The sequence below is a fragment of the Callithrix jacchus genome, chromosome 22 (genome assembly GCF_049354715.1).
Source record: "Callithrix jacchus isolate 240 chromosome 22, calJac240_pri, whole genome shotgun sequence".
In the NCBI taxonomy this organism is placed as follows: Eukaryota; Metazoa; Chordata; class Mammalia; order Primates; family Cebidae; genus Callithrix; species Callithrix jacchus.
In genome coordinates this window covers 49,844,620-49,853,160 of record NC_133523.1, presented here as the reverse complement: position 1 = coordinate 49,853,160, position 8,541 = coordinate 49,844,620, and the positions used below count along the sequence as shown (strand labels likewise).

At 49.1% G+C, this 8,541-nt stretch overlaps 1 pseudogene across 1 annotated transcript; it reads right to left on the bottom strand.

Annotated features, from left to right (window-relative positions):
* Window positions 1–3,039: 3,039 nt before the first annotated feature.
* LOC100410916 (COMM domain-containing protein 4 pseudogene) lies at window positions 3,040–3,916 on the bottom strand (annotated as a pseudogene). The gene has a single exon (XR_013531152.1). The product of XR_013531152.1 is annotated as a COMM domain-containing protein 4 pseudogene (transcript).
* Between the last annotated feature and the right edge of the window lie 4,625 nt (window positions 3,917–8,541).

Here is an 8,541-nt window from a genome sequence, read left to right as displayed (position 1 = left end):
ATCTTATGCAGCTATTTCAATGGTTTCCTTTGCTAATCATGGGAAACGGTTGCCTCGAATTTTCTGGTCTCCTGCGACCCCTTTATTGTTCCTGTCTCAAGGAGCACCCCGTTTGTGCACATAAGGAGCCTGCATCGGGAGGAGGCCCCTGGCTGCTCATGGAGTTTCAGCCAGATGGTTGTGTGTTGGAGTCCTGCATTCGTTCCACTAACATGCAGCAAGGCCGTGTGGGTTCGAGACCTGCCTCCAGCACTTCCCCGCTGCGTGACACGGGCAAGTTGTTTAAGCTCTCTGTACCCAGTTTCCTCCTCGATAAGGCAGGGGTGGTGATGGCACTGTGTGTGAGCACTGCTCGGTACCAAGCTTGGATTTTCTAATCTTTTCAGGCAGATTCGTGGGAAGAAAAACACCAGCCGAGATATATAGAGAAAAAGAGTTTATTTACAAGGAAAGAAAAAGAGTTTATTTACAAGGATACCTAGAGACGCTCACAAACTTCAACACCGGCAATAAAGCAGCACGGGTTTTCGCAAGTCCAGACCAAGTCACCACCGAAGCTCAGTTCGGCTTCTGCTAAACAATCTTTTATACTTTTTAAAACAAAGAAGGGTCAAGTCAGGACACTGTCCACGTCTTCATCGTGTAACTAACATCCTTGAGGTGTTTACCAAAAATTGGATCAGGGAACTGGCCAGGTTCCCAGGTCCGGCTCTTCAGAGCCTTTTTTTGCATTGGGAAAATTCTGAGCTCGGAATACTCCCAATGATAAGGAAATGAAGATATAGAGTCTGTCCATGACGTGTAAACGTAATTAACTCCTTCTGTTCCATTACACACTGGCTCTAAAGAGTTGTCGTGAGAATTCACACAGGACATGAATTAACGTGTTTAAAATGCCCAGAACCTTGTCTTTGGATTCCCTCAGACCTCCAAGGTGTTTGCTCAGTAAAGGGAGACACCCAACTTAATTCGGGGTTCTACAGACCTTGCATTATTTGCAAAATACCACTGGCTTCTTGACACTGAAGTTATACAAATGTGCCGTCATTTCCTTCACAAGTTTCTGGTGTGGATGTTGCTTGAACTAAAACAACCCTGTGACAAGTGGCCTCATGGAAATCTTTGCACATGGCCATGCTTGTTTTCTGTGGCTGAACTTGTGGGATTTACCTGAGTCACCTGTAGGCAAGGTTGTCCCTGCCTCAGTAAGGTCCCCTCTGCCCTTTGCAAGACTTCAGTGTGGCCCCATGTCAGCTAAGGCAAAGATTTGGGGCTACAATTACTGGGTAGGGCATAGGGCCAATCTGGATTCTCATATTTGTTCTCCTTCCCATATCTGCTCCTCAGCCCTATGCCCTTTCTCAGGAGGTGCAGGAAATGATCAAATCCCAGATGAGGTTTGCATTACCATTTTTTTTTTTTTTTTTTTTGAGATGGAGTTTTGCTCTTGTTGCCCAGGCTGGAGTGCAATGGTAGGATCTTGGCTCACTGCAACTTCCACCTCCCAGGTTCAAGCAGTTCTCCTGCTTCAGCCTCCCTAGTAGCGTGTGTGACTTAGTGCCCACCACCACACCTGGCTCATTTTTGTATTTTTAGTGGAGACAGGGTATCACCATGTTAGCCAGGCTGGTCTTGAACTCCCAACCTCGGGTGATCTGCCCACCTCAGCCTCCAAAGTGCTGGGATTACAGGGATGAGCCTCTGCTCCCTGCGTTTGTATTGCTTTCTAACTTGCCCCTACGTCATTTTCCAGCTGTGTAATACATTCAGCAAGCATTTACTGTGTGTGGCACGGTCACTTCTCTAGGTTAGTCGTTTTCACTTGGTTGCAGTTTTGCTCCCGAGGGAACAATTGCCAGTGTCTGGAGACAGTTTCGGTTGTCACAATCTGGAGGATGCTCCTGCCAGGGTAGAGCTACTCAGCATCCTACAGTGCAGTGGACGGGACCCTCCCCAGCCTCCCCACCCTCCTACGGAAAGAGTTATCCAGCCCAAATGTCAGCAGTGCCCAGGCTGAGAAACTTTAGGTAGGGGAGATGTAGAGGTAAACCTAGCCAACAAAAATCCCTGACCTCATGAAGTTCATGAAGTTCATGCTCTCCTGGGCCACATTCTAACTGAAGGATTGACGTGTATTATCTATGTATCTATGCAGCTTTCTGTATATTTGCAGAGAAAAATACCTGGGATTTTATTATTTGCCTACTGTGAAGGAGAGCAACTTCTGGGAACTACGATCTGCGGTGATGACTTTTCTTTTGAGATGGAGTTTCGCTCTTGTTACCCAGGCTGGAGTGCAATGGCGCGACCTCGGCTCATCACAACCTCCACCTCCTGGGTTCAGGCAATTCTCCTGCCTCAGCCTCCTGAGTAGCTGGGATTACAGGCATGTGCCACCGTGCCCAGCTAATTTTTTGTATCTTTAGTAGAGACGGGGTTTCACCATGTTGACCAGGATGGTCTCGATCTCTTGACCTCGTGATCCGCCTGCCTTGGCCTCCCAAAGTGCTGGGATTACAGGCGTGAGCCACCGCGCCCGGCCTTGCGGTGATTACTTTTATCTTTGTCACTTTGGTGGAATGTGTAATTATTTTCATAAGCATGTATAATTTTTACCAAATAAAAGTGATTTTTTTTTTTTGGTAAAAAAACACGAATGTTTGTAAAAGTGGGGGAAATCATGATTATTTAGAGCGGGGTGGTGGAAGGGGTCTCATCAACCAGAGGTGGTTCTGCCCCGACCCAGTGGACCTTTGGCAATGTCTGGAGGCAGTTTTGATGGTCATAACTGGGTGAGGAGCTGCTCCTGGCCTCTAGACGGTGAAGCCAGAGATGCCATTCAATGCCCAACAATGGACAGCACAGACCCCACAGCCAAGAATCCTCCAACCGCAAATGCAGAGGGTGCCAGGGGTGGGTAGCCCTGATGTAGAGCGACAGTGGAGGGAGATGGAGGGAGAGGGCACTGGTGAGCTCACAAGCATTCCTATAGGACGCCGGCTCTGCTCGGAATCCCGGTCTAGCTGCTGCTGCTGCTGCTTTTTTTTTTTTTATGCTTCTGTTTATTTTTCCTGCTCACAAAAATGGCCAACAACTGCCTTTCAAGGGAAGGGAAGGGAATGCTGGGAAAGGTCCTCACGAGCCCTAAGCCGAGCTCTCAAGAGAGAAGTGAGGCAGCCGGGGATCTGGGAGGCCAGAGCCCAGCTAGGGCCCCAGTTTCCTAGAAGCGGGGCACCTCCTGAAGAGCAGTGCAGAGGGCATGACTCCATACAGGTAAGGCGGCTCCACACAGGCCTGTAACTCCCTTCTCAGCCCAGGGAGCTCATCAGGGTCTGGGCCTGCTTCAGCTCTGCCAGGAGGACCTGGAACTTGTCTGCTGAGAGGGACATGGCAACAGGCTGGGCTGGGGTACCTGGGGCAGCTGCCACCTCCAGGCGCAGGTGCACCATAGGCTCTTCCACAGACTGCAGCAGGCTGGAGCTCAGGGTGTAGTCTGCCCGCCAGCCTGCACCTGCCAACCTGTTTGTGCGTAGGCTGCAGACCCACAAGTGCTTCTGCCAGGGAATTTGCTTCTCCTGGTAACAGCGGCACAGGCCGGCGGCGTGCTCTGTGGGCAGCCCCAGCTGCTGCAGTTCGCTGGATAAGGATTCGCCATCAACACTGTGCTTGGCCGCACTGGAGAGGATGAAGCTCAGCACTGCCACTGTGGCCTTCACATCGCCTGACTCAAACTTGGTGTCAGCCATGAGCTTCAGGATCTTCTCATAATCAGTCCCCTGTCCCAGCAGGCCCTTTAGTACCTGGCTGCAGAGCAGCCGCAACTTCACAGAGGACGTCTTGGCCAGCGTGCTGATCTCTGCCAGGACCCAGTCGGGACAGTCCAGATCACCATAGAACCGGAACCTCATCGCGCCAGGGAATTCCTTTTTCCTCTCCATTTTTTTTTTTATTTGTATTTTTAAGATGGAGTCTCCTTCTGTTGCTGAAGGTGGAGTGAGGTGGTGGGATCTCGGCTCACTGCAACCTCTGCCTCCCAGGTTCAAGCAGTTCTTCTGCCTCAGCCTCCTGAGTAACTGGGACGACAGATTCCCACCACCATGTCCAGCTAAGTTTTTGTATTTTTTTTTAGAGACGGGGGTTTTCAGCATGTTGGCCAGGCTGGTCTTGAACTCCTGACCTCAGGTGATCCACCCACCATGGATCACCTGATGCAAGTGCTGGGATTACAGGCATTAGCCACCGTGTCTGGCCAAAAAAAGTTTTTTAGGTTGTTAATGAAGAACCTCAAGTTATGTTTCTAAAGATTTTTTTCTGCAGAGCAAATTCAAGCCCCATCCCCAACTCGACTGAATGTATGAACCAGGAGGCATACATCTCAGACAACAAGTTCTCATGCTTTTCTTTTCCTTTTTCATCTCTGAATGGTGCTGCTCCTCGAGGAGCAGGACTAACTCATGGGCAGTAACTGTGGAGTCTGCCCCAAGGTTCTTCTGTTGAAAACAAGGAACACAGGCTGGGCGCGGTGGCTCACAGCTGTCATGAATCCCAGCACTTTGGGAGGCCAAGGCAGGAGGATTGCTGGAGCTGAGGCGTTTGAGACCAGCCTGGGCAACATAGCAAGACCCTGTCTCCAAACAAATTTTTCAGAAAACTAGCCAGGTGTGCCGGTGCACACCTGTAGTTCCAGCTACTTAGGAGCTGAGGTGGGAGGACTGCCTCAGCCCAGAAGATTGAGGCTGCAGTGAGCCGTGATGATTCCAGACTGGGGGACAAAGCAAGATTCTCTCCAAGAAAACAAAAACGCAAGGGAAGTGATGCATATTTGAAAACATCATGTTTTGCACAATAAATGTATACAATGTTTTTGTCTAGTAAAAATAATTAAAAACTATTTATTGAGATGGAGTCTCGCTCTGTCGCCCAGGCTGGAGCATAATCAATGTCATGATCTCAGCTCACTGCAATCTCTGTCTCCCAGTTCAAATGATTCTTCTGCCTCAGCCTCCCAAGTAGCTGGGATTGCAGGCACGCATCACCACGCCTGGCTAGCTTTTGTATTTTAGTAGGGACGGGGTTTCACCACATTGGCCAGGTTGGTCTTGAACTGACCTCGGGTGGTCTGCCTGCCTCCGTCTCCCAAAGTGCCGTGATTGGGAGTGTGAGCCACTGTGCCCGGCCTAAAAATAATTAATTTTTAAGAAGAGTGGCTCAAGCCTGTAATCCCAGCACTTTGGGAGGCCGAGGCGGGTGGATCACAAGGTCAAGAGATCGAGACCATCCTGGTCAACATGGTGAAACCCCGTCTCTACTAAAAATACAAAAAATGCTTAGAAAGAGGGGCAGCCTCGTGTAGCAGTTAAGCCCCTAGAATGTAGGTTCAGGCTTCCTGGGACTAAACCCCAGCCCTGCCTCACAGACTTCACCTTCTGTTTTCTCACCTTTGAAATGGGATAATAGCAGCATCTTCATCATAGATGCTCTGTGAGGATAAAATAAGTTAACGGATCCAAAGTACCTAGAAGGGTGGGTAAATATTGTCTGTAAATGCCCCCAAGAAAGGGTCAGAATAGCAATTTTTTTTTCTTTTAGAGATGGAGTCTCACTCTGTTGCCCAGGCTGCAGTGCAGAGGTGTGACCTCAGCTCACTGCAACCTCCTCCTTCCAGGTTCAAGCAATTCTCCTGCCTCAGCCTCCTGAGTAGCTGAAAATACAGGCACCCGCCCCCCACACCCAGCTAATTTTTTTTGTATCTTTAGTAGAGACGGGGTTTCAGCATGTTGGCCGGGCTGGTCTCAAACTCCTGACCTCTGGTGATCCCCCCACCCTGGCCTCCCAAAGTGCTGGGATTACAGGTGTGAGTCACCACTCCTGGCTCCGAATAGGAAATATTTGAGGCTCTGCAGGCCACACAGTCTACTCACCTCTGCTGATGTGACACAAAGCCACAGGCAGTGTCAGTGAAGGGATGGCCATGGGCCAACACACCTTTTTTTTTTTTTTTTTTTTTTAAATTGCATTTTAGGTTTTGGGGTGGAAACCAAGATTTGGATTTCATATAATTTGCACATTCTATGAAATATCATTTCCTTTTATTTTCTCTGTTTCCCTTCTTTTTATTCTGTTCGCTTTCTCTCTCTTTTTTTTCTTTGCTTTCGTTTTGGAGACAGCGTCTTGCTCTGCCACCCAGGCTGGAGAGACAGTGGTGCAATCATAGCTCACTGCAGCCTGGATCTCCTGGGGTAAATGACCCTCCCAGTTCAGCTTCCTCAGTAGCTGGGACCACCACACCCAGTGCCACCACACGCAGTTAAGTTTTTAACTTTTTGTAGAGACTGGGGGAAGGTGGGTGTCTCACTATGTTGCCCAGTCTGGCTTTGAACTCCTGGGCTCAAATGATTCTCCTGCCTTGACCTCCCAAAGACAGGATTACAGATGTGAGCCAGTGTGCCAGGCCTGATTTATTTTCAATAACGTGAACACATAAAATCCATGCTCAGCTTGAAGTTCCTACAGAAACAAGCACTGGTCCATATTTGGGTTTGGCAAACTCTGCTCTAGCTCTGTGGTTGGCTTTCAGGAAGGCACCTGGAAGTGTCGGATAAAGAGAAAGAAAAGCAGAGAAAAGTTCTGCCAGGGAACCCGAGACGCTGAACTCCTCTGTAGGGTGGGGAGAGGGACTTAGAGCTGTTCCCTTTACACCACAGACTCCAAAGGGGAGCAGCCTGAAGCCTGGGGACACTTACCCACGGAAGACGGTTGGTCAGCACGGTCTTCATGAAAGAATAAAGATACGACCTTCTTAAACATAAACCGTGGAAGATTTCACTTCAAGGAGCCCAGATTTCTGGGTTTTGTGACCCACGTTCCTATGTGGCAGCAACAGGTTGGAGAAGAGCACGGAGCTCCTTTATTTATTTTTATTTAATGAATTTTTTTTTTTTCAAGGCGGAGTTTCGCTCTTGTTACCCAGGCTGGAGTGCAATGGCGCGATCTCGGCTCTCTGTAACCTCCACCTCCTGGGTTCAAGCGATTCTTCTGCCTCAGTCTCCCGAGTAGCTGGGACTACAGGAACGCGCCACCATGCCCAGCTAATTGTTGTAATTTTAGTAGAGATGAGGTTTCTCCAGGTTGGCCAGGATGGTCTCGATCTCTTGACCTTGTGATCCGCCCGCCTCGGCCTCCCAAAGTGCTGGGATGACAGGTGTGAACCATGGAGCCCCGCCAAGGAGCCCCTTTAGATGGGATGGGGAGGGTCCTGTTCAGGCTGCCCAACTCCCTCCTCCTCCGTCTCCTTCCCCTCCCTCTTCCATCTGTCTCCCCATTCCCCATCCTCCGTTCATCCACCTGAGTGCCAGACCCTGGTGGACAAGGAAGATACTCAAAAGATTTAACAAGGGTGGGGCAATAGCCGGTCCTAATAAGGCCCTGACCAATGGTACACGAGCCCCAGCTGAGAGCCCCCGGTGCCCCCAGCTCCTGTAGACATTGACGTTTAAATTTTACTGAATCATATGCATGTCTCAGATTAAATTTTTTTTTTTTTTTTTTTTTTGACATGGAGTCTCACTGTGTCACCCTGGCTGGAGATTCTCAGCTCACTGTAACCTGTGCCTCCCAGGTTCAAGCGATTGTCCTTTCTCAGCCTCCTGAGTAGTTGGGATTACAGGCATCTGCCATCACACCCAGCTAATTTTTTAAATTTCTAGTAGAGACGGGGTTTCACCATGTCGGCCAGGATGGTCTCGATCCTCTGACCTCTTGATCCGTCCGTCTCGGCCTCCCAAAGTGCTGGGATTACAGGCGGGAACCACCACGCCCCGCCTGCTTGTCAGATTTACAATAAATAAAGATCTGAAAACCGAAAAGTCCAGCGCGGTGGCTCACGCCCATAATCCCAGCACTTTGGGAGGCCTAGCTCGCGGAATCAGCTGAGGTCAGGAGTTCGAAACCAGCCTGGCCAACATGGTGAAACTCCGTCTCTACTAAAAAAAATAAAAAAAAATTAGCAGGAAGCTGAGAAAGGAGAATCACTTGAACCAGGGAGGTGGAGATTGCAGTGACCCAAGATGGCACCACTACACTCCAGCCTGAGCGACACAATTCTTTTCTTGAGACAAAGTCTCAAGAAAAAAAAAAAAAAAAAAAAAAAAAAAAGAGAAAAAAAAAAATAAATAAAAAGCAACCAAAAAAAAAGGGGCCCCAAACTACTTTATTACTTGTCTTGTACCACCACCTAGTGGCAGCAGGTAGCAACTGTAGCCCTGATGTAGAGCGACAGTGGAGGGAGAGGGCACTGGTGAGCTCACAGGTATTCCTACAGGACGCCAGCTCTGCTTGGAATTCAAATCTAGCTGCCGCTGCTTTTTAAAATTTTTTTTTTAATTTTTGAGATGGAGTCTCCTTCTGTTGCCCAGGATGGAGTGCAGTGGTGTGATCTAGGCTAATTGCAACCTCCTCCTCCCAGGTTCAAGCAATTCTCCTGCCTCAGTCTCCTGAATAGCTGAAATTACAGTCACCTGCCCAGACACCCAGCTTTTTTTT